This window comes from Phyllostomus hastatus, unplaced genomic scaffold (genome assembly GCF_019186645.2).
Source record: "Phyllostomus hastatus isolate PE091 unplaced genomic scaffold, TTU_PhHast_1.1 phas_contig_86, whole genome shotgun sequence".
NCBI classification, from domain to species: domain Eukaryota; kingdom Metazoa; phylum Chordata; class Mammalia; order Chiroptera; family Phyllostomidae; genus Phyllostomus; species Phyllostomus hastatus.
Genome location: NW_025333977.1, coordinates 39,379,591 through 39,405,756, shown reverse-complemented (window position 1 = coordinate 39,405,756; position 26,166 = coordinate 39,379,591). Strand labels below are relative to the sequence as shown.

General features: G+C 40.0%; 1 protein-coding gene across 4 annotated transcripts in view; it reads left to right on the top strand.

The window, feature by feature from the left end:
* Nucleotides 1-26,166, top strand: part of FGF12 (fibroblast growth factor 12) — a 503,977-nt gene that overhangs the window by 164,249 nt on the left and 313,562 nt on the right. The window lies entirely within an intron of this gene.

Sequence of the window (26,166 nt, the reverse complement as noted above, 5' to 3'; positions counted from 1 at the left end):
AGTGTGTCTTCTAAAAACAGTATTTTGGGGCCCATGAATTACAAATGACTTTAAAGTTCAAAAATTCAGCAATATTATAATAGGATTCATGTTTAAAACCTCATATGCTATTTTGGTGGGTCTGATTCATTTGGTTACTTACCTATTTTCACTCTTCTGGAGCAATTAAGATTATATTTGGACAGACTGGAATATATATAGGTTTCATTCATCCTTCCTAAAACTTGGACTTCTGGTTACTCATCACTCCAAATGTGAAATAAAACTGTTTTAAAAGAAATAATTAGATAGTTTAACTATATGTGAGATATTAGAATGTATACCTTTGAAGTGAAATCAGTCATGAGATCTCATGTTTTTACCTTTATTCAATTCAGAATATTATTTAAATATTTTTAGCCATGTTTATAAGTGCTAAAAGATTCTGAGCCACTATATTCTAAACTAACACAGTTGATACTGATGTTTTATGTTTGAAAATCCATATTTCAGGAGGCCAATGAAGATGTCAAGTTTCCTGTTCTAAATTAAATATGAGTTGATTGTAACTTGAATATCTTTCCTACATGTAAAGCATTTTAAAGTATGTATGGTGTGTAATGAAGACAGGGCACTTCCTCATGGTAAAGTAGTAAATATATTCAATTTACATGTAAAGCCAGTTTCCCAAATAGTAACAGATCCAAACAGAATTGATTACATATGTGATTGGGCAGCATAGGCTTTTGTAAGATCATGAGACTTAGAAGACTTAGTTCTACAGCAGTCTCAATAAAATCACTAAGAATTTTTTAATTTAGCATTATTATCTGAAAAAGTGGAAATAAGGATAGCTCTAGCCTGGTCCCTGTATCTTATTTAATCTTAGATTTAACATGTGACCCTATAAAAACAATTGCATTTTATTTATGCATGCATTTTTATGTAGTGGGGTAATTGGTTATATGGGGAAACTATCATTCTAGGGGAATTCTTTTTAAAATGGTGTAGTCATCATAGTGAAGGAAGGATGAATTCTGCTGAGATATATGTTAATCTCTCTGAGTTTGAAAGCCTTTAGGAGTTCAAAAGTGAGCCTGACAAGGCCTCTAATGGAAAGAAACAGTATCTTTGGATATTTTACTGGAAGAATGTATATGAATTAAAATAAGATGTGGGTATAAAAAAGCAGTTTTTAAAAACAAAAGTAAGTACCCTACAACTCAATTCAAATGTAGCTAGCATTGCTCATATTCAGATATCCTGCCTAGTTATTTATGTTAAACCTCTTCTCTGAATGTACTTCAACATAAGTTCATTTATTCATGGCCAGATATAATTCATTGGCTTCTAAGGAAGGTGCAAATTCTATTCTGTGAGTTAGAAAGGGACATCCAGGGAGTACTTATACTTCTGTTCCCTCAATTTCCATGAAATATTTTAAAACAATGAAACTTTCCTTTGTACAGCTTAGCCTATGAAATTACTACCCTTATGGCATATTATTTTCATTGTACAATGCTATGAATCCCATGCCCGAATACTTCTAATGCTATTAAATGTTGCAGGGCATTTGCATTTCATAGGGAGCCAATCAGAAAGACACTGAATCTGCCAAGACAATCTCTCTTGCTGAAATGATATTTCTTGTTTATACATAAGCTTCTAGTACCTTCCTACCCCCTCTACTCATTACTGTTTATAGAAATGATAGCATTGCAGTTGGTGTCACTGATTGCCCACGTTGTTTCTTCAATGAAGCCAGCTGGGATTCGATTGCATGGTCTTTAAATAAAACTTAGTGGCACAAAATCACTGTCTCTCTCTCTCTCTCTTCTTTTTTGAGGGGAGAGGGGTTGTTGCTGCTAGCTGGATCATTCTCTAAGGCACTAATTATTTGCTTAACTTGGAGGAACTTGAGAATCAGTGAACGGCCCTGTCGGCTCAGTGTCTGACCTCGGTGCTAAGGAACTTGTGGGTAGATAGCATAGTTCAAGTTTTCAGAGAGCCATTCCCGAAGTGACAGTGATAACGCCTTACCCCCTAACCCATGTTAGCCCTCTGCAAGTAATTCATTGACTAGAGACAGCGGATGTGCCTGTGGTTCTGGGTACTCGAAGGCCGAAGCCAGAAGATTAATCGAGACCAGGAATTCTAGGCAGTAATGTTCTCTGCCAGCCTGGTGACTGTCCTGTGTCCACAGACACCATGGGGATGACCTGAATATGTTGAGAAATAGAGTGAAAAATTGGTGTTGCATTTTCTGAAATTGCCGCATATGGAAAATAGAGGCTATCAGTCACTTCTTTGGCCTTTTGGCTTCCAAACTTGAATAAGGAATTGACTTAGTAGAAAGGCTTGACAAGATAGTCCCTCTGAAAACAGAGGAGATTCTGACAAGGGAAATTCTAATTTCCAGCCTAGTGAGCAAAAATTACTAACACCTTACCCCCTCCCAAAAGATATCTATCTAGTTAAAGAATGCTAAGGTTCAGCTTCATTGGCTATCCTATTGCTTAATTTGTTTAGCTTTGGAAAAGCAAGGAAATTATGGAACATCACTTCATTTATATATTTATTCAACTAGCATTTACTGAGACCCACCACGTGCCAAGCCGTGGGCCTGGCCTACAGGAACCTGGTTCTAAAACAACTTATTATTTGATAAGGGAGATAATATGTGAGCACAATAAATCCTAGTGAAGGTATTAGTGGTGTCTATAGTGTGTCATTCTTAGTCAGCACTGCCATTATTCTAGAACGGACTGCAGTATTTGGAGTGGCAGTAAATTCTCCTCAATGCTTTTTGCTTTTGTTACCTTCTCTGATGATTACTTTTCGCTTCTGTGATTGCATGTGTTCAGTTCAAGTTATGGTTGAGTAGATTGGTTGTTAACTCGTTTTCATCACTCTCAGCTGGAGATGGCTTAGTTGTAGTTGACTTTAGGCTGCCTAGCCCTTGGTGAATGACCATGTGATACTGTTTTTCCAAATGCAATATTATGGATTTCATTACCTCAACTGGAAATGGGCGTTCATGGCATTGGAATTTGTAGGGCACTAAAAAGAACAGAAGGTCAAATTATGTATTGGATTGACCAAAAAGTTCGTTTGTTTTTTTCCGTACGATGGCTCTAGTAGCGCTTAGTTGTTTTTAACTTCATTGAAAACAACTTTGTCAGATTGTGACAGCTGTTATATCAGCATGCATTAAAAAAACATCAAAATTGGCAAATTTTTGTGTAGCAATATGGAAGAAAATATACAACATTTTCAGCATATTATGCTGATTATTTCAAGAAAAGTAAAAACACAACTGAAAGGCAAAAAAAGGTTCATGCAGTATATGGTGAAGGTGGAATGACTGATCACATGTATCAAAAGTGGCTTGCAAAGTTTCTTGGTAGAGATTTCTCACTGGAAGATGCTCCATGGTCAGTAGACCAGTTGAAGTTGACAATGATCAAATCAAGACATTAATTGAGAGCAAACAATGTTATGCCATGCTGGAGATAGCCAACATACTCAAAATACACAAATCAATAGTTATTGGTGAAAATGAAAAAATATCTTTCATTTTATGGAAAAAACCACACAGGCTTTTTGGCCAATCCATTGTTTATTCTTAAGGATAATATACAGAAATGGCCGGTTATTAACATAACAAATACTAATATACTTAAGACTCAGAATGAACAAATTAACTTTATGCCATATGTCTTTCAGGTATTTTTAAAGTAAAGAAGTCCAGCCTTACTGATTAATTAAAGTCATTTGGAACCGCTCCCAGCTACATGCCATAGTCCCTTCCTTCTCAGGTGTGACACCTAATACCTATAAAGGCTTTGACAAGTGTCACTCCAGTCCATGTGTTTATATTTTTAACACATATCATACATAATATTGTTTGGGGTGTTTCTAAAATTATATAAATGGCAGGGAGAGCAATGGGGGAAAATTGGGACAACTGTAATAGAACAATAAAAATTATATAAATGATTTTGAACTGTAATTATCTCTCTGCATCTTATTTTTTACTCAATTTTATGTTTTTGAAATTCACCCCTATTAATACAAATATTTGAAGTTCAGAAACTTGCACTTGTGATGAGGTAGTCTGTTGTAGTCTGTTGTAGTGGCTGAGAGTGTGGTGCCAGGATGTTTGGGTTCAACTTGACTGTGAGACTTGCCAGCATGTGACCTTGGACAAGTTCCTTAACCATCTGCCTCCCAGGGCCTCAATTTCCTCTTTTGCAAAAAGGTAGTAACAATAGCACCTACCTTATGGGGACTGTGATGAGGAGTAAAATGAATTAATATACATGGTGCTGTTAGAATGCTGTCTGACATGAAGTGCCACATATGTATTTATTATCTGTATGTTCATTAGGGGTGTATGCTGATTTGTAATAGGAGAAGCAGCCTTGTTTGACTAGCACTACCTGATTTTTTACATCCAACATCATGCTAACTAGAAGAAAAACCTCTTTGTCCAGGGTTGGATTTCTGTCAGAGGCCATTGGGCATTGAATGGGGCAGAAGGAGAAGTAACCTGAGCTGGGGAGGTTAGTGAGTCAGTGTGAAACAAACATCTTTTGATCCAGGCTGTTGCACAGTGGACTGGAGTGAAAGGAATTTGCACAACTGCTGAAGAATTGCCTATTTGAGGGTTTGGTTTTATTGTATCGTGAGTCCCCAGAGACAACTGAAAATGGTCTGAAGTCCAGTCTGTTTGCCTTTAATTATATGCAACACCTTCCTTTCCCTTCTCTTGGGAATTATAAATAGGTGCACTCTGTCATCTCACCTTTTGAATTGAGAGGGAGTGATTCTTGGTTGAGCTGGAACTATACTAAATGCATAAGACTGAAGCACACCCCTGGGAGATTTAAGAGGAAAATAAATGAAAGAGAATAGGTGGAGCTGAGATTGTCCAGTGACTTCAGATCTGTGTCAGCTCTGTTTTCCAAGCCACCTGATCCTCCTTAGCGGGTTCCTTGCAGCTGGGAATAGCCAGCTTTCTCAAAGAGATGGAAGTGCCTTTCAAAGGCAGATGTTAAAACTGAGCTAAGGCTTTCTTTTGATTGATCTCGCTACCTCATGAAGCTTTTGAGCATAATCCAATTTCAGCAAATGTAATGAATCTTGTTGTCATTATCACCACATAGACAGTGAGAAGCAAACATGAAACCGGTGCTGTCATCTTCTAAGGAGGGCAGGCCAACGATCATATTGTGCATGCAGTGTAAGTGATGCAGATATTGAATCATGGTCTTGTATTTGGGTGCTAGCAACAAGTGTAGGAATTGAATACATACTTTTATTTGGTAGATGAAGACACTGAAGCCCAGGTAGCCTGAGGCAGCTGCTCAAATCCCATGTCTGTGTAGTGGCTGGATCTTCAAATCCAGGATTTTTAACTCTTAGTATATTTGGGAATTGGACTCTAATGATGTAGATTGGAATCTGGTTCTTTCATTCACTCCATGCATGACCTTAAGTAACTTTCTTAACCTCTGTAAGTCTCAAAGTTCTCATCTATAAGGTGGTTATAATCATACTTACTCCATCGAGGCATTGTTTGAAGTCTAAATAGTGGAAGTGCAAAGTGGCAAAGCCTAAAATGCATGATACAGATACAACTTATTTATTGTTATTGTTATGTTTGGTGCATTTATGACACAAGACTATCCCAGAGATAAAATAAAGCTCCATTTTATATTGTCTTGAAGAGGGAGTTAGTGGCAAAATTAATATTGGCAACATGTAATTTATTGCTTCTTTAGAATATATCTTCCAATAGCTATGACATTGTGTTGCATATAAGTTTTTCTGTTCTACATTGTTATGACAAAGAACGCTGTTTCTATCAATAATATAGAACCTTTTTAGTCTGTATTGTGAATTGGGACAACACAATAGAGGTTAGGGCCTTCTGTTGATTTAAGTTTACTTTAAACTCTTTCACTGATGACTCATAACCAGAATATTGCAAAGGCTGTGATAATGGAATCCAATATCTAGACCAGGGATGTCAAACTCATTTTCACCAGGGGCCACATTAGCCTCGAGGTTGCCTTCAAAGGGCCAGATGTAATTTCAGTTCTTTAACAGTTAAAGAGTAGTTACATTTATACAGTCTTAAAATTATTTCGGCCCTTTGAAGGCAACTGCGAGGCTAATGTGGCCCTGGTGAAAATTAGTTTGACATCCCAGATCTAGACTAGCTTCTATTATTGAGAATTGGCTGGCTCTGGTCCTCAGTCAATGGTGAAAAAATAGGTACTACATCAGGGTATAGAGAACAAATAAACTACTTTTAGGCATACTCACCGTTTTAATAAATAGCAGCTTCTGATTAAAACAACTTGGCATAGACAGCAGGAAATAGGAGCATCCATGTGAGCACTAGTGATCAGACCTAGTCTAGGCATAACTAGATTCCTACATGTGCTTGGCATTGGGCATATAAAGAGAAATTAACTCCTGCCCCAAGGAGTTCACAGTATGGCTTGAGAGCAAAGATATAAAAAAAGCATATCTTTGAGGGTAGGTGCTAAACTAGAGGTAGGAAAAACTGATCTTAAAAGCAGAGGAAAATGAGAGAAGTTCCCTTTGGTGATGTGTGTGTGTGTGTGTGTGTGTGTGTGTACTCAGGGAAGCTTGTCTGGGAAGTCTCCTGGGGAAGATGTCACCCCAGATGCATGTTAAAGAATAAATAGGCAATCAACTTGCATAGAAAATGAGGAAGGGCATGTTGTGTAAAGAGAAAAACCTGCACCAATGCAAGAAAGAACATGCATTTCAGGCTAAATTTTCTCCTTTCTTTCTTCATTTCTTCACTCATTTATCAGTGACCTACTCTTTGCATAGTACTATTCTAATTGCTGGGGTATTCAGTGGTGAACAAAACAATGTCTATTTTTAAGAGCTTACTTTCTAGTGAATGAATAAAACAATAAATAAATAAACAACTGGCCTGCATGTAGTAAAATAAGTGCTGTAAAGAGACATAAATGCATTAAGGAGACAGACAGTGAAAGGGAGAGCTTTTTGGAGAGTGCAGTCTCCTCTGAGAGAACAGCTTCCCCCCTAAAGACCAAAGGAAGTGGGGAGCAAAGGAACAGAGGGAGACCTTGCTGACGCTGTAAGGGACAGTGAGTGTGAAGGTCCTGAGGCAGGACTCTGCTTGGCATATTCAAAGAGGAGCAAGGAGGACTGTGTGGTAGTAGTAAAGTGAGGAAAAATGTAGGGAGGGAAATTGTTTATGGTCCTGTACACCTTTGGTAAATACTTTGGAATTTATTTTGAGGGTTATGGGAAGTCATGAAATAGTTTTGAACAGGGGTGTGATAAGCCACTTACCATTTAAACGGACCACTCCGGCTTCATAATGAAAATAGACTGTACCAGGAAGACTATTTAGGAGGTTGTTACAATATTGCTGGTGAGCAGCTTGGAATAGAATCATAACAGGTGGATCTGAGATATATTTTGAGGTAGAGCTGACAGGATTTTCTAATTGAGAGAAAGACAGAAGTCAAAGGTGACTCAAATAACTAGGCCTGAGCAAATAGGTGAAGAGGGATGTTTTTTGTTGAGTTGGGAAACAAGGATGGATAGAGTTGCTTTGGGGGGATAAACTCAACTGTTGTGTTTTGCATATGTTAGATTTGACATAGAGTATAGGTACTGGATGGAAAGATAAAGGTGTGGAATTTAGAGGAGGCAAGGTCCGGGGATATAAATGTGTGGTTCATCAGCATATAGATGGTATCTCGAACTCCAGAGCTAGATTTAGTCATAAGGAGTTAGTGTTGATATGGAGTAGAAGAGATATAAGGAATAATCCTAAAATACTCCTTATATGTAGCCATCAGGAGCTAAACCCTGTCCAAGAGACTCCAAAGGAATAGCATGAGAAGTGGAGGAAATTCAGGAGATTGTGTGAACAGCAGTTAAGTGAAGAAAGTATTATCAAAGAAAGAATGACCAGCTGGGTCACATGCTGATGAGAGGTCAGTCATATGAAGAGTGAACTTGGATCTTCCACCGGGGAATGTGGAGGTTATCCGTAACCTACAATGAGCATAGGAAGTCTTTCTAGGAGTTTTGCAGTAAAGTTGTGTGGAGAAATGACAGAATGTGGGATCATGGTAGCATTGTTTTTATGAAAAATATTGTGGTATATTCACATGCTGATGAGAATGATTGCCTAGGAAATTGAAGCTGTGCCAGAAAGGGCCCATGTGCTTGCACTTTTCAAAAGCTCCCCCAGATTAGAAGGTATAGCTAGATTTAGGAATGTCTGTTTTAGGCCATGGTGGCGAGAGTCCATTGGCTTGAGTTTGCGGAAGACAGGGCTATAAATTTTGACTTTTTATAAATGTTTAATCTCTTAGCTTTGGCCTATCCTTTCCTTTCCTTTCCTTTCCTTTCCTTTCCTTTCCTTTCCTTTCCTTTCCTTTCCTTTCCTTTCCTTTCCTTTCCTTTCCTTTCCTTTCCTTCCTTCCTTCCTTCCTTCCTTCCTTCCTTCCTTCCTTCCTTCCTTCCTTCCTTCCTTCCTTCTTTCCTTCTCTCTTTTTTTTTTCTGTATTTCCCCTCCTATTAGCATTTTGTGGCTGAAGGCTGCTAATAGTTTTTGGAGCTCATGTGGTTTTCCTGGGGGATATTAATGGAAGTGTCTGACTGTTACTATTTGTGATTAGAAACACTTTTATTAATATTTTAGGCAAACAGTTATCCATTGAAAAAGTGATGGGTCATGTGTTTTCTGTTCTTGTACAAATATACAGAAATAGCCATGAGATTGCCAAATCAAGCTCCAACATGTTCAAAAAATTAGGTCAAAGGGGGCTACTAAGATTTACACCTAACATATAGAGTCTTAGAACCAGACTAGGTGCTCAAACACCTGATTATTTAGGGAGAATAATACTGTGGAGAGGGACTGGATCTGGAATTCAAAGGCTTGGGTTACAGTTTTGGCTCTGTAATTTACAGATTCTGTGAATTTTGACAAGTTTTGTATGTTCATATGAAAGTGAACATGTTAATTTTTCCCTACTTTCATCTTAGATGTATGAAGATCAAATAAGTGAAAAATATTTCATGATTAGTAATGATTAACAAATACATAGTTGTTGATATGATAGTGAAAAATAAATTTTGTAAACGTGGTTTCATATTACATGACATAAATATCTTGGAAAGATGCCTGTTCATATTCCACCACCATTTGTGATGCAATGCAAGACTGATTGAATAAAGTGTATACATATATACATTATATATACATATATACACATATATACACATAAATGCATATGTAGGTGTCTAACTTTGTCCACCTATGGTTAGTATAACTTTTTTATTATCATTAATGAGACTATAATGAGACTATAGAAATTACACATTAACCCAGACACCAAAATTCTTCCTACAGTGGTTTCAAAAGCAGATAAGCCCCAGAGCTTCACTGGTACCTTTCTCTGTGCTATAGCTATGTTTCAATCTGTGTCCCCAAAATTAGGGGAAAAATTACAAATGAGAAAGGAAATAGAAAGATAGAGTAGGTTGTACCTTTGTACTCCACACTAGTCGCTAGATGTTTGGAAGTGGGAAGCAGGATACTGTATCTGGTCTTGGGTGTCATGCTTCCCAAGGGATATTACTGCACAATAATGCAAATAGGAGATGATAACCAGAATAGTAAGAAGACTTGAAGTCATGACTTCTAAAGATTAGGCAAAGGCCACAAAGATACTTAGCCTAGAGAAGATTGCAGTGGAATATGATATTCTGTTGATTTCAGGGAAGTAGAAGTCGGTTTGATGGATTGAGTTTGGAAGGTAGCTCTGGGATGAACAGGAAGTGCAGGGACTGCGATTGTAGAGACCACACATGAATGTTTTGCCTGCCAATGAGCTTCCAGTTATTGTTAGTGTACACGCAGATGCTCTGTGATTGTACAGATATTGCAGCGGGATGTAAACCTCCGATATGAAGCAGGAATTGATGACCCGTGTTGTCTTTTCTAGCTCCAACACATTGTGTCAAATGTAAGATTTCATGTGAGAAAGAGCTAGTTCATTTTCTGAGCTCTAATGGAAGGTCAGGGAGAACACAGGAAGGCACAGATGGAAGACATGGTTGGTTGTGCTAAGCAGTGGGAAGGATTCTGAGTTTAGTTTAGAAGATGCCAAGGAATACAGTACTTGCCATTTCAGCTCTCAAGTCCTCAGGTACTGTATTTTTAGGACTATAAGATGCACTACCCCCCTCCCAAATTTGGGAGGAATAATGGTTGTTAATGCTGCTGTTGAGTTCTGTTTACATTTACATTGGTGAAATGTTATGTTATTTATGTTATTAAACATTTTACCACATTTTTTGCTTCAAATTTTTTTTTCCTATTTTCCGCCTCTAAAAGGTAGGTGTGTCATATGGTCCAAAAATACGGTAAACCCCTGGGTGTATGTTGTCATTGTCTTGTGATCCAGGCAGTCAGGACAGTGTCACTGGTGTGTGCTTGATCTCTTCTAAATGACAGAAAAAGTGTCTGCCTCTGGGGCTTCTTTAGATCCTTCTTTACAGGGTAAAATTCACTGTAGAATAATAAAGCCCTTGAACACACAGCTCTGAAGAAGTAGGTATATTGAGTGGAAGAAGCATCAATTTAATGTATGCTCCACCTGGTTAATAATAAGCAATAATAAGTCTATTTGACATATTTAACAGCTAACTGTACTCCTAATGCAGAGTTAATGTTTTATACTTTGACTCATAGATTGATGTTGTTGGCAGGAAGCCTGGAGAAATTTAGTCCTTTTATAGATGAACAAGCTAAGTTCAAGGAAGAAATATGCTTAAAGGCACACAGTCCCAGAACCGACATGGAGAACCACGGTCTCAGGTGCGCCCTAGCTCCCCACACTTCGTAGTCTCCTAAAGTAGTTATTCCTTTGATCACATAGTAAGATGCGCATTTTTCTATTTTTCCTGGATTAATTTAATATTACAGTATTATTACTTTTTATCTTTTGAATCCTATCATGAATTAAAGTAATTTTTTGGAGCCGACTCACAGGAAAGTGTCACTAAGGAGACTTTTCCACACCTACTGATATGTAAGGAGCAAATATTAACTAAGACAGTAGCTCCCAAACTCTAGACATTCATGTACCTCCTGCATAATTTTGCTATATCTGTGTGCTCCTTAAATTATTTTTTAATTTAAATTAACATTTTAAAAATTAACTTAGTCTTGATCTAGCAATTGTATCTTTAAAAGCACATGTTTAACTTTCTGGAGTTTTTATTTTATATTTATATTTATTTATTTATTTTTAACATTATGAGTTTTTTAACATTAAAATAGTAATTTTACTATAACCTTAATTTCTTAAAGTTTTATTTGGGTGTCACCAAAAGTCATTTGCATACCACACTTTGGGAAATACTAAAGGAATAAAACTATTTCAACAAATTCTCTGCCAATGTAATGAATGATAGTCATTTCTTCCTCTTCAACCTTCACATTTTACTACTAATATCTCACTAATTTCAGAGGAAGAACACTAAATCCTACCTGTGTGTGGGGGGGCAGTGTATTTTTTCACTCTTTCCCCATGGGAGTGGAGAAAGTAGAAAGGGAAAAATTTAGAAACGATTTGTTAGAAAAGGAATGAATCAGGTTGCATTCATTCATTAACTAATGATAAGTATCCTCTGACTAGAAAACATGATTAAACATGTGAAATAAGTGTATTCTTCCCGTTCAGATATCAGTCAGTTGTTTACCAACTCTGATTAGAGATGTAAGATGAAATAAAGGCTGTGGTGCCACCAAGAGATCCCCGTGAACATGAATGTGAACATGAATAAACACAGCAATGTACGTTCCATTTTAGACATTGGAGTCCGTGGTCTGATGCTTTTACGTGATAGGCAACACACCTGTCTAGTTTTAGCTGATGCTTGGGATGGTCTATCTCATAGACCTACTTTATGTGCTTGAGCTCAATTCACCAATGGAGACACCCAAAGAGGGTGGGACAAAAGTAGGTTTACAGTTGTGAATACATAAAACACAGTTCATTCCTGTATTATTACATTTCCTAAGAACTGTATTATTTGCCATATGAACAACAGTAAACGTCCTTTGGCCCCACCCTGTATTGCTTGAAGGAGAGACAAAAACCCTTGATCCCACCTGAGCCAGAATTTTTAAATTTAATAAATTATGGTTTTCTAGAGTAGGGCTTTCTAACCAGTGTGCATTCTTACTGTCTTCCTGCGCTGTGGAGCCTTGTCATTTCACTCAAGAGTGGTGCAGTAATTGTAACGGTCTAGGTGTGCCACGACATGGAAAAGGCTAGGGAATACAACTGTAAGACAAGGAAGAACAGTGTCTATAGCCTGCATGGTGCTTTGGAGTTTACAGAATACTTACGCACATCATCTCTCTTGAGACACATAGCATTCCTGTGAGGCAAACATTATTTTCCCATATTACAGGCGGGGAAACTTCAGATCCAAGAGGTGAAGTTACCAGCATACATTTCCATGGCTTAAATGATTGGCAAGGGAAGATTTACAAGTGAAGGTGTTGCATTTTTAATCCAGAGAACCTTAAAGAACACTACACCTGCCTTCAGAATTTCAAATATTCATATTAATAGATTATGAAAACCCCAAAACAGACACCACATACCAACAACTGATGTACATTCTATTTGAAAGGAAGCCATTTTGAATTCACACTTCATTCAGAGGAGTTTCCTGACCTAATTTGTGCATTGTAGTGTGAGATGACACAGATGCGGTCCTCACCTTCAGGGAGCTCACAGTCTTGCGAGGAAGGGGGGCGTTGCATATACAAACACTTTAATACTAAGCAGCTTGGGATATTTATAAGGAGTTAAAATTCTATGGAGGAATAAGAGAGAAAAGTTAAATTAAAGTGAAGAAGAAGCCAGAGAAAGGATTATAGGAGAAATGCAGTTATGTTAATGATTTTTTTTGGCATGCCTAAACTTTGTTTTGGAAATCTTTTTATTTACATTCTACATATAGAGAAGTATATGAGTAATATATTTGTAGTTTAGTATAATTTCACTAAGAAAGCACAGCCATGTAAGCGTCGTGCAGACTAGAAACACAACATGGCCAGCCCCCAGGTAGCTCTTCTTATGCCTCCTTCCAGTCATTACCTTCCTCAAGAGCAGCAATTATCTTGCTCTGACACTATAGATTAGTTCACCTATTTTGAAACTTTAAAGAAGTGATACAGTGTATATTCTTTTATGTCCGGCTGCTTGGTCCAATATTGTGTTTGCAAGACCTATCCATATTCTTGCATGTAGCTATAGTTGCAATTTGTTCATTTCTGTTGCTGTAAATCTAGCACACATTCATTATCCATTTTACTGTTGGTGGCCATTTGGGTTGTTTCCAGTTTGTGGTCATCACAAATACTGCTGCTATGAACGATCTTCTACCTGTCTCCCTGTGAATGCAACTATGCATTCCTCTTGGGAACAGTCCTAGGAGTGGATTTTCTGAGTCATGGGATATGCTTATGACAACATAGCTTTTGATGAGGAAAAACAAGGATGGCAAAAGACTGCTAAAAGAGGACGAACCATTCACAAAGACCCAGGGTGGACCACAGAGAGAATTCAGAGAGTCATGAGCAATTTGGGTACCATAATTATACTGTGTATATACTGTGTTTGAGAGGTCTGATGGTATTTAGATTTGGAGAGAGAGAAAGGAAAAAGGGAAAAATTTTGGAGAAGCCCTGAGCTGTTTTACAGGAAGATAATCGTATAAGTTAGAAAGGCACTTATCTGAAAGTTACAGAAGACTTCAGTAAGTGTCTCAGTCAACTGGATTGATTTTTCTCAAATACTAAGAAATATGGAAGTAGACATTTTGTTGGATTTCATGCAAAATTCAACAAAGTCATCCAGGATCTAGGAGCTGTGTTTGCACTGTGGCATCCTTAGCATGTTGCTATTCATCTTCTTAACTTGCTATTTTACCATGAAGATAGTTGCTGTAGCTGCAGATATCCAGGCTAAACTCAAAGCAAAGGGTGAGAGAGTGAAGCCAACCACATCCACTCTCTCTTATCCGGGGAGCAAGGGTTTCTCAAACATCTCCCAAACACTTCCTCCCAAGTCTCACTAGCAAAAGTGGGTGGCCCCTTAGCTGAAAGTGAGGCTAGGAGTTGGGCATGATATTATTAAGATTGGCTTATATTAATTACAGCACATTGGGTCTAAGTGTATCACTGCCCTGAAGTATACCAGAACTTTGTTAGCAAAGAAGAAAAAGAAATGGATATTGAATAGGCAATTAAATGGGTCTTCCATAGCAATGGTGGTCTCAGAGTGAAGAATAGGTTAGGAGAAAAGGTTTTAGGTAATGTGTAATTTTATATCCACATAAAAATGGAAAATTTTTAGGGAGAAAATTAACATAGTATTTGATGTGATGATTTAAAACATCTCCAAGGCCTTTTATTATTACTGTTTTTTTTGTATTATTTATTTAGCGAGATGATGAGGTAGAGATTTATCAGATGGTATCTTAGTGAGCTTGTCCTAGGAAATTATCAGTTCTACAAAATGACTTCTTACCAGCTTTCCTATGATAAAGTGAAACCAAAAGCAGGCGGGCATCATGAGCTGCGGTGATTGCAGCAGAGTGGTGTGAAGAGATTTCTATGATGCATAAATTAAAGCATCCCGTCATGAGGCTAACAGATCCAAAATAGCCCTAATTTGGCCTTTCATGTGACTTTATTTCTATCTGCAGCCTGCAGTTGTTGATTTCTGGTGAATTGTCATGAAATCAGGTGAGTTAGTGCACAGGAGGACAGAGTGCCGAGTTGGATGTTTTCAGAAACCCGTATGTATTGCTGTGAAGAGGGAAGAAGGCTCGTATGAAGTTCCTTTTGTGATAAGCAAGTCTTAGAGATTGGATCAGTCTACAAATTCAGTTTCCTCACAATTTATTCCCTACCAGGAGCACAATGAAGTGCTTGTTTGTAAGGTTCACAAAACATACATCTGTCTCTAGTGGTTGTTGGTTCATTATTTTGTTTGGTGATGTGGTGGCACTATTAAATCAGCGAGGGTTAGAGGTGTCTGCACTGGGCAGGACTAGAGAAGTAGAGCGGAAGCACAACTGTGTCGTCTCCAGAGCGAAGTTGACAGAGGTGGAGCTAAGGGCCTGAGAGGCTCTCATTTCATGCTGAGGGTGATGAATGTCTGTTCCACTCAATTGGTCCTAGGCATGCATGCTGGCTTGGTATTACTGAATTTTCCAGAAATAAAAAAAAAAGCCGGTGATGCAGGAAATCCAGATATTTTAGGTAAAAATCTCAATTTTCATAATTTTTACAACTTAAAATGAAACAAAAACCACCTGTAAGCACTGCCAGGGCTCCTGGTCCTTTGAAGGCAGCTGTGGCCCCAGGTGAAGGAGGCTTTGGGGTTTTGTCCACGGCATATCTAGCTGTTTTTCCCACTTCAGCCTAACATTTTTTAAAATATAAATTAGATCTTATTTTTCCACTGCTGTACTCCTCAGTGGATTCCTATTTCACCGAGAATAAAATAAAAATCCCTAACATGGCTTTCAAGAGCCTGAAGGAAGCTCCATGCCTCCCTGCGCTACCTCATTTTATCCCATTTCCCCCCATGCTCGCTACTGCTCAGACACATCACTCTTTTAGTCCCTAGGATGCACCACTGGTTTTCTGCATCAGAGGTCTATAATTTCATATTCCCTCCTCCGGAATAGCTCCCCTTGCTGCCCAGGTCTACTCTTTGTTCAGAGGGCTTATTTTTCCATCTGGGGATCACCTTACGCAATATGCTCTTCAAGAAGCCCCTCCAGATCATCTAATCTCAGCCGATCCTCCGGCTTCTGCACTTACCATCTGACCCTCTTTACTTCCCTCACACCACACACTGCTGGCAGTTGGAAATTTAGAAAGCAATTGTTTGTTCATATGTTAATTTTCTGTCTCACTCATTTGGTTTTAAGCTCTCTGAGGCTAGGGACACGTCTGTCTGGGTCCCCGCTGTGTCTAACACACAGCGGGCATTCCACACATGTGAGTGAGTGGGTCGTTGCCGCAGAGGACCTGGCAGGTGTGTGGCATTCATATGTGGAACTGGTGGCGAATTCTTCTGACCCAGATCTTCTAGAGCAGTGTCCCTCCAATTTAGGTAAGGTCATCCCCTCTATTAATGAAAAACTATATTAATGGCCATCCAGTGCAGTTTAAGTTCTTTTTATTATGTCTTATAAGCATGCATTTATATGGGTAAACTCTTATTTATAGCTCTTGTAAAATTACAAAAATATAAAATTTACAAATTATGCTATAAACAAATCTATACGAAAGCAGTTCAAGTTAATATTCACATCATGTTACAGGTGATGTTTTGATGACAAAAAATTACCTCAGCTCAGGTGTAGTTCTATATGTAATGTTTCTCTGCTTTCATTTTAATAATAGTTCTGCAGAGAATACTGGTTCACATAAGTGTGTTGAACAGAATTAATACTTTCTTGGTTTTCTTTGTTAATTGAAGGTATTTGAGCTTATACTTAACCAAATCTCTGTGTACCAGATATCCTAAAGTGTTAACTTTGCTTGCATATGACTCCAAATTTGTTTTTTCCACCTAAAGATGAAGTTAGTGAGGCAATATTACTGAAAACCACCTTAAAGTGTTGTATGAACTAATTGCTGGAATGGGGGACAGAGACATTTTTTATTGCATATTTGCTATTTATTGTTATTGTGAATAGTTGTTGCAATAATGTATGCCCAGAGCTGGGATTTCTTTCTTTCTTTTCTTTTTTGATGTGAATTATTTTTTTAATATATTTTATTGATTATGCTATTACAGTTGTCCCAATTTTTCCCCCTTTGTCCACCTATACCCAGTAACCCCATTTCCTCTGGCAGTCCCCCCTTAGCTCATGTCCATGGGTCATACATATAAATTATTTGGCTATTACATTTCCCACACTGTTGTTAACATGCCCTGTCTGTTCTGTACCTACCAGTTTGTACTTCTTAGTCCCTGCACCTTTTGCTCCATTCTCTTGCTCACCCTTCCCAACTTAACCCTAACCCTCCTAATGATCTCCATATCTATGATTTTTTTTTTTGTTCTGCTGGTTTGCTTCGTTTGTTTGTTTGTTTGGTTGGTTGGTTGTTTGTCTCAATTGTTGATAGTTGTGAATTTATTGCCATTTTAATGTTTATAGTTTTGATCTTCTTTTTCTTAAATAAGTCCCTTTAGCATTTCATACCATAATAGCTTGGTGACGATGAACTCCTTTAGCTTTACCTTGTCTTGGAAGCACTTTATCTGTCCTTTGATTCTAAATGATGGCTTTGATGGGTAGAGTAATCTTGGTTGTAGGTCCTTGCTTTTCATCACGTTGAATACTTCTTTCTAGCCCCTTCTTGCCTGCAAAGTTTCTTTTGAGAAATCAGCTGATAGTCTTATGGGAACTCCCTTGTAGGAAACTACAGGGAACTCCTTTGTAGGTGCAGCATCCTCACCATTCTCTGCAGTGATGAGGTTGGTATGTGATAATGACGAAGTCTTAAGCACCTGGGCCCAGAAGAACCCATTAGTGGCAACGCCTAAAATCATCCTACCTTCTTCAGATGGCCTCTCTGGCTCTTCATATGTGGGCAAATAAAAATGTGCTCAGCATGCTCTAGGAATCGTTCTCCTGGTCTCTAAGTGTCGACTCTGGGAGAAATGGAACAAAACCCATGGTGTGGTGGTGAGAATGTGTCTGACTTGAGTTTATGGCAAATACGACTGTGTGGTTTAGACACCAAAGAGATCATCTGGCTTGTTTTACCGAAAAAATCCAAGGGTCAGTCAGACTTCAGGGTTCCGTGGTGTAACTTTCTCTTCAAAAACTTGGTTTCTCCTCTTTCGCTCAGCTGCCGACAACGCTGTTGGCATCACTCTTAGGCTGGTGCCGCCTGTGGCCACAGGCAGGCTGCTGCCTGATGCAAACTGGGAGCACACCCAGGTGGGAACAGTTTGGTGCCACCAAGTAAAACATGTAAAAATCTCCCTGGATGGAGAATTGTCATTCGTTAACGGTTATAGACTTAATTTACCTTAAACAAATGTGGTGAGTAGCATTACCTGGACTGATAAGGATTAATTAAGATTTACCCCTAGAGCTGGGGGGTAGTGGTAAAACCTGTTGGGAACCACCCTGCCTGGTTTCAGGAGCTATAACCCCCCATGACTAAGGCTGTGAGTGACCTTCGAACCTTAAGCCTCTAAGGAAACAAAGCTTATCTCCCTGGCAGGAGCGCTGCTTCTGCTCCTTTACTTCATCCATAACTGGCCCCCAGTGCTAGATCAGTTCGCCAATGAGGGGTAAGATTCCTCAAGGGGAGAACGACCTAAGACAGGTATGATCACATGGAGGCCCCAGGGAAGGACTTGGGAGGCTGTGGAGAAAGGTGGTGATGGACCCTCGCCCCTCGGCTTTGACAAAGCCTGAGTTCTCATTCTGCCTATCTCTTGGCTGCCTTACTTCCACTGCCTGACTTAATCCTAAAACAATGACAGAGGGCAGTGCAGCCTGTGCTAGAAAGGGCGGGTACCCTGGGTGATCAGGTCTGAGAAAGAATACATAAACTCCTGTGAAACCTGCTTCACTAAGAATGCTCTTAATTAAATGATAAAGGTTTGAGCAGGAAATGAGTTTGCTTCCCAGAGTTTTGTGGCCTGTTAGCTAACAGACCCTGACTCAGGATAGGCCCTCAGAGTTCTTTGTATGTTATCTATTGTTTGATCCTTACTGCCTGACAATGCTTAATGAACTTTACCTGTATTCCTGGGCAAATTAAAAGCCAATAAAAACCCTTTGAAGGAATGACCGGGGCGCCCTCCCCTTGAGAGGGTAGCTGTGCCGTCCCTTTTCCTCCACAGGATTTGGTAGTCCGTGTGAATGTCTCATGTCTCATCCATGATGCTGTGGACACAGCAGGCCAGTGTCTGCATCAAAACCTATCAAAACGAAGGGTCTGCTCTTCAGTGGTTACTGAAAAGGAAAACTAGTATCTTGTAAATATCAGGATAAATGATATTTTTCACCCATTCAAGCCATTTATGCTTTTTACAAAATTCAAAGAGGTTTTAAAAAATTTGTGTCAACATACCTTTACATGAAATTTATTCTGGGGACTCCTGATGAAGTCATTAATCAGCAAACCCTAGAAGCCTTTGAAGTAAAATGTCTATTATATACAGTATTCTGAGCTGGACACGCAGGGAGTGGAAACTTTCATCTGTCAGAATTATAGTTACCTCCGTTGGAGGGAGGTTAACTTCAGCATGTTTTTGTCAGAAATATAAATTAAGTGCATGAAGCATTAAACCCTACCATTCTCTTCCTTGCTTCCATGATTACATCTAACCAGTTATAATGCGATCTCCTCTGATTACTTTTAAGTGGATATGGGAGTAATTAATCTGTGTTAGCACAACATGTTGACAAAGAAAACACTTTGATCAATCAGTAGCAATTGAAAGTGTCAAAAGATAATGCAGTTAAGATGATTTGGTTTCCCTTCTAAGTATCAAAATGTACTGAGCTATCTTTCTGAAGGCAGAGTACGTAAATGGCCTAAGACTCTCTGTGACTTTGCTGCGTCCCGTATTACTAACGATTGGGACTTTGGACGGGAACTTTTTATGTTGGTTAAGTTTAGGGAGAGTTAAAGGAGATCTCTTAATGTTCCCCCATTGTGAGATACCCATGTTCTGCACTTAGTAATTACTCCACTCAATTAGCATCTTTATTTGCGAAATACCTTGCCCTTCTGTTGTGTCTGTACTTAGCACCATTTGCTTCAGAATCCCCTTAGAAGATGGGACCACCTTCTCTATTCATCAGCAGACTCTTTTCCCACTGGCAAGCACAGCAATCCTATGTCTTTTCTGCAATGAGCGACATTGCAGAAAATTAGTCCTGGGTTTTCATGCTGACATTCAGTACTGTACTTGTATCTAGAAAAAATGGATGGAATTTAATGTTGAGAGTTGAAGTGATTATACCACCTGGAATGTTAGGGTCCAATAGTCCTAGTTTTGTGGGAGAAAGAATGGACTTAATGGGAAAGGGTGAGAAGAATGATGAGGTTTCTTTGCAAAGTTTCATGGTTATTTCTTTTCTCTTTATTCTGCCTTTATCATCATCAACATTTAGCATTGTGGTTACTTCCAATGAGTTGTCATTGGATTATGTGATTCCCAATCTTCATCCTCACCCCCATCAGTACCAGAGTACCGATGTCCTCTTGGAAATGATCTTTATACCTTCTGCATGACAATCTGGAAAAGCCTTCTTCCCTCTTGTTCCTGATCCAAATTCCGTCTTTGAAACCCAGGCCGGCTCCTAGCTGTGGTACACACTCTTTCACAATCCTCCACTGATAACAAATTCCGTATCTTATGTGCTACAGTCTTTAGGGTCCTGACAACCCACAATTTTTATTCTTTAGCCTAACCCATCTTGCTGCTTTTATAAGTGTTATGCACATTAATATTCTGGGGAACGGGGAATATGACAAAGATTTCAATGCCCAGAACTAGATATGCGGGACACACTCAATTAAAATGGACTGAGTGAATCAGGCAGCATTAGTATGAGAACATAAAACATGCTTTTGTTTAGCCAGACCAGATAGACCCGATCACTAGACTGATTCTGTCAGTCTCCCCATCTTGCACCCAACATTGAGGAACAAAGAATGTGTTTGTATTTGTTTGGGTTTATTATTAAAGATATTTGGTTTATTGAGTCTATAAACTTTTAAAGTTTATAGATTTAAAAAAAGTGTCAGTTTTTTTTAGTGAGGAAGAAACTATATAATGCTTAAAGTCTCCCAGGGTTTTCACAGTTGGACAACTGATCGCAGATGTTGACAAAGCCTGCGTTACTGACTGCATGCGGCTTTACGGGATGGCATGTTCCAGTGATGTCTGGCCCAGGTGGAGACTGCATCCTTGTCCAGGTGGGCACCCACTCTGTGCAGGGACCCATCCTACTGGTCTGTCTCTTGAGATAGCCACTGCTGCTGGCTGAAGGGGTGACAGAGTCTCCTGTGGCCTTGAAAGAGACTTGGAAGTGGGAGCATTTCCTATATTTATTTATAAAAATAATTCCCGTTATTTTAAGGAGAAGGGGGAAAGGCTCAGACATATTGCCTCTTCAAAAGAGAATGCATGGCCTGTATCCAGTGGAGAGGAAGTGGAAGGAGAGCGGAACTGGACTTCAGAGGCGGGCACCTGGGTGTCTGATGGCGCCTTTCACGCGGTGCGCCTCTTTTAGGCTTCTGTCTTTTGATCAGTGCACACAGCGAGGGCTTTATTCTGTTTCATTGTGTCTGTTTGACAGGAAAGTGGGCTGAGCAGGTTCTGAGGAGAAGAATGGGTAGTCAGAATAAAGATACACAGCACATCATCAAGACAATGCCGCAGAACTGTTGCAGGCTTCCCGGGACATGCGACCATGCCTCTCCGGAGTGCATTCACGTCAGCACTCCTCCTGAAACAGCGGCTTTATTCTGAAGAGCAGCTAATAAACACTGTGGTATTAAGGGAAAGCTTATGGATTCCTTAGTTTTCTAAACTTTTCTTTCCTTTCAGTCAGCGTTCAGTTTTCAATTACTTTAAGTATGCTGTCACACAACCTAGTATTTGAAAATGTTGCCTCAACACAGGAAAACACAAAATCATTAATATACAATAAAGATATATAGGTATATGACAGGTGCATTGAATTTGAAAAGTTTTCCTTAGGAGGTGGTGATGAATGTCAGGATTCATAAAACAAAACCTGTGCATTTATATAATATTTTACCTTTGCACAGAACTTTAACTTTTTTTATCCTCACCTGATCTCAGGATCATGTTTATTGATTTTAAAGAGATTGGGGAAGGGAGGGAGGAAGAGAGGGAGAGAAACACTGATCAGTTGCCTCTCATATGTGCCCAGACAGGGGACCAAACCAGATACGATTTTTTTTTCATTTGACACTGAAAGACTATTATGGGATAGGGGGACATAATGTGAGAGTGTGTAGTTTGGAGTGAAGTCGAGGTTTGGGTTCACATCTTGGCAGCACTGGCTGCAAGGCTATACGTAAATTACTCAACCTCCATCAACAAGACAGGTTTCTCACGGAGATAACAGCGGTGCCCGCGTCTTGGACTGTTGTGGTGAGTGGGGGAGACAGGCGCGGTGCTTGGACTCAGTGAGCAGTGAGCACTCAGTGCATACTTTCCGTGAGAGGTCAGACAGAGCAAGGAGGCTGGTTAAAACGGCCAAAAGACTTGCCCAGGATCAGAGGGCCAACATGGGACTAGGTCTCAGGCCTACTGAGGCTATTTTAATCTCATCAATTCTTTGCAGAGCCAAGCCAGGGGCATAAAAGTGTAACCCATGGATATCCACGTGCAAAAGCAATGATCAGGAATTGAATAAAGTATCTACTTAAATGATATAAAGTACAATCACCTAGCTCTTGATTAGGATGCACCAAAATGTGTTTGTGGGATCTTTCTATTTTGTCATGAACTTGAAAGATAATTGATCAGATGGCATATAAAACTATTAACATCAATATGTGGCTTCAAGTGAAGTTAATTTTTAATTATCCATGCTCAGTTGTCTACTATTAATAATTCTTAGCTAATTTTTCACACTACATCAAATTATCTTGCACATACTGCTACACCAGTCTTGACTCTTCCCCTTTGTCTGCCCCTACCCTCCCTCTGAGTAGCTGTCATACTTGTAGAGACTTGAAATACAATGTAATTGAGTTGAATGTTTAAAAATAAATATGATTATGTTACATAATCATTGGCTATAAATTATCCTGTGCACTGGTAACAATTTCAGCTCTTCTGTCATTGTTTCTGTTTGCTCTTCATCTCTGTTAATACAGATAACTAAAAATTGTCTCTAAACTGCAATAGAATTGTCTTTGTTAGTTGGAAAACTTTGAGCCAGATAGATTCTGCTTGTGTTTCCAGATCTCCTCTGCACTCTCCTATTTCTGCTTTCTGCCTGGGAGGCTACCCTGTGTGAATTCTTCCAGGGGCTCCTGTATACAATGGCTGCCTATTGGATTTGCCCAGCGGGGAGCCTTGCCAGGAGGCAGAAGGCAGAGAGAGTGAAATCAGGGTATTTATTCCTCTACTTCCTTTTCTATGAAGCCATCTCTGGGTAGCCACGACAGAATGTCACTGCTTGTTTCTGGGCAGGCTGCTTTGCACAACGCTGTCTCCTGGGTTTGAGCAATCCCTGTTTCTTCATGTCCCTTCAAGCTAGTACAGCTCTGCTGGTGTTAGCCCAGGGTTCCTATATTCTCCTCGTAGTTTCTCTACATCTTGCTCTCCTTCCTGTAATTAGTGCTTCTGAAAGTAAAACCTTTTCAGATTGAGTGCAAAAAAAGAAACAGAAATATGTTTCTTTTTGGATCCAGTCTTACACCAGCCTCAGTAATTCAAAAGCCTTTATTGGACACTTGCGTATGTGTGACCCCAGTCAATCCCGTTCCCCCTCCCTTCAGGAGTCATACAGTGGCTCCCTATTGCTTGCAGCATAAGGTCATTGGCATCTACACAAGTTGCATCTTTTGTAGGGGCTTCGTTTAGCTTCTCAGCCTTCTGTGGCCTGATCATTCCAATGAAAGATGAAGGGGAAGGCGTCTTCTCCAGGTGCAGGTTGCAGCTCAGGGAAAGCCTGTCTCGGGTCCTCCCTGACTGTGAGCGGGAGCAGACACTGGTTTAGGGACTGTGGGTGGCAGGCTCCAGGAGCACTATGTTTTACAAGCCAAGGACTTGGATTTGGATCTGCTTAATGTTTTGCTCTATTTTTGTTTATAAAGCCAATGGTTGAAAGCTACGTTAATTCAAGTTCATTAATTCAATAGTGTTTCTTTAGTTATAGATGCAGAATCTCGATTTGAATTTAAGTAAAGAGGGGGTTTTAGCAAGACACCAGGATTGCTCACACGAGAAAGAACTGCGTGGATGAAGTTAGATGTGGGACGTCAGAGACTCGGCAAAGGACTCCAGCCCTCAGAACACTCTGCCACTTCTACCGGTCTCCCTCGGTTGGCATTGTTTTGTCCCCCCCCAACCCTGTCCCCCTCCAGTGCTGTTTGGGCGTGGCTGCAGACTGATGCAGCAGTGGGTAGTTTTCTTCACCCATTTCAGTAAATGCAAATACAAGAAAAGGGTATCATCTTGAGTCATATTCCTGTCCAGTTAGTCACTGTGACAGAAAAAAGGGAGTGTGTGATTGGCCAGATCTGGGGCATGTGCCTCGTACTGTGTCTTAGGAGACCAGTGTCCTGTCATTGGAAGCTTAATCACTTGCCCCTGAGCGGGCGGATGTTGCTATTGGAAATGGAGAAAGAGATTCCGAACTGACCAAAACAACAGATGTCCAATGCACAAAGGGAAACTCATTTTTAAAGTTTTCAATTCTCCATAAACAAAGCCTGTTTTACCTTATTGTACTTATACTCACTCAAAAGTGTTTATCGGGCACTTTTCACGTGCCAGATTATGAAAAGATAAATATGATGTGTTCTCTCCCCTTAAAAACATAAGTTTTAAAATAATTTACCCTCTGTATTAGCTGGGTTTGCTCCCATGGGCTGGGTAACAACCCACCACAGACCTCAGTGGCTCACGGTGGTTGGTGTTTAATTCACACCTCCGTCCCACACACGCTGCACATCCTGAGCCTGGAGTCAGCACAGCTCCTTGTGCCCTTTCACGCTGGAAACCGCTGGAAGAGCCAGCCCGTCTGAGACACGATGCTGTCCTGGTGGAAGGCAAGAGCGAGAGAGCTTGGGCCACACCACACTTTATGTTGAACTCTGCTTAACTCAGTACGGCAAACATCTGCCTACCATTCTGGGGGCCGTTCATGTCAAGTGGCCAAGCCCCTAATCCGTGAGGCAGGAATGCGGTCCTGTCCCACAGACTGCAGGGCAAGTCACGGGGCCGTGGGCAGAGCTGTGGGGTCCTGTTATAATGGAGAGGGAGCAGACGACTGAGGACCGTAGCACAAATCACTTCCCTGCGCAAAGCAGTGTTGTTTTCACTCGTACTCACTGGTGTGCACCTGAAATAATGACACGTTGGTAAATAACTAATAATTGCCATCCCTTTGCTTTAGAGTGGATGGAGGTTGGACAGATTGTGGTCAGCCTACCTAGTGTCACTTCCGCAGTCAGTTTCCTGGATTCATCACCCACGTGTGCAGGCCTCGATGACTGCTGTGTCTTCAGTCCCCCTGCTTTACTCAGCTACTCATGACAAAGGATTTCGAGTAATGGCAGCCGGTCTAGAAAACCTGTTGGAATCGGCATGGGAATGAATCAGTAAAAGCATTCATCAGTCAGTCTCAGGCATTTCTAAGGCTGAGTCAAACCTTTGCTGTTTACAGGGTGAGGTGTGGCCCAAAATTTCTCCCTGTCTGTCTCTTTTAAAAGATATTATTTATCTTTAGAGAGGGGAAGGGAGAGAGAAAGAGAGGGAGAGAAACATCAATGCGTGGTTGCCTCTTGTGCACCCCTTTTTGGGAGCCTGGCCTGCAACCCTGGCACATGCCCTAGACTGGGAATTGAACCAGAGACACTTTGGTTCACGGGCTGGCACTCAGTCCACTGAGCCACACCAGCCAGGGCTGAAAATTTCTCTTTAATGCTAACTTTCAGTTGGTGCAAAAAGGTTCCCTGTGTCCTCCGTTTCTTCTGTTCAAACAAATGTTTACCCATTTACTGAACATGCACTAAGAGTCCGATTTAAAAAGGAATAAACTCATGGACCCAAAGCAGTCACAGTAAGTAGAGTGAAAAACATGTAGATAATAGATGCTTTTTTCAAGTACAGAAATAGCATTAAAGGAAAAATAACTCTCTGGAGCTTGATGTGAGCAGGCAGGCAGAGACTGGGAGACACTGCCCAGGACAGGGGTGCTTGAGCAGAGCTGTGAACACCGGATAGGGATTATTCAGGCAGAAACTGAATTTATGCAGCAGGAGCACCAAGGAATGGGAATAGCAACTCCAAACTGAGAATG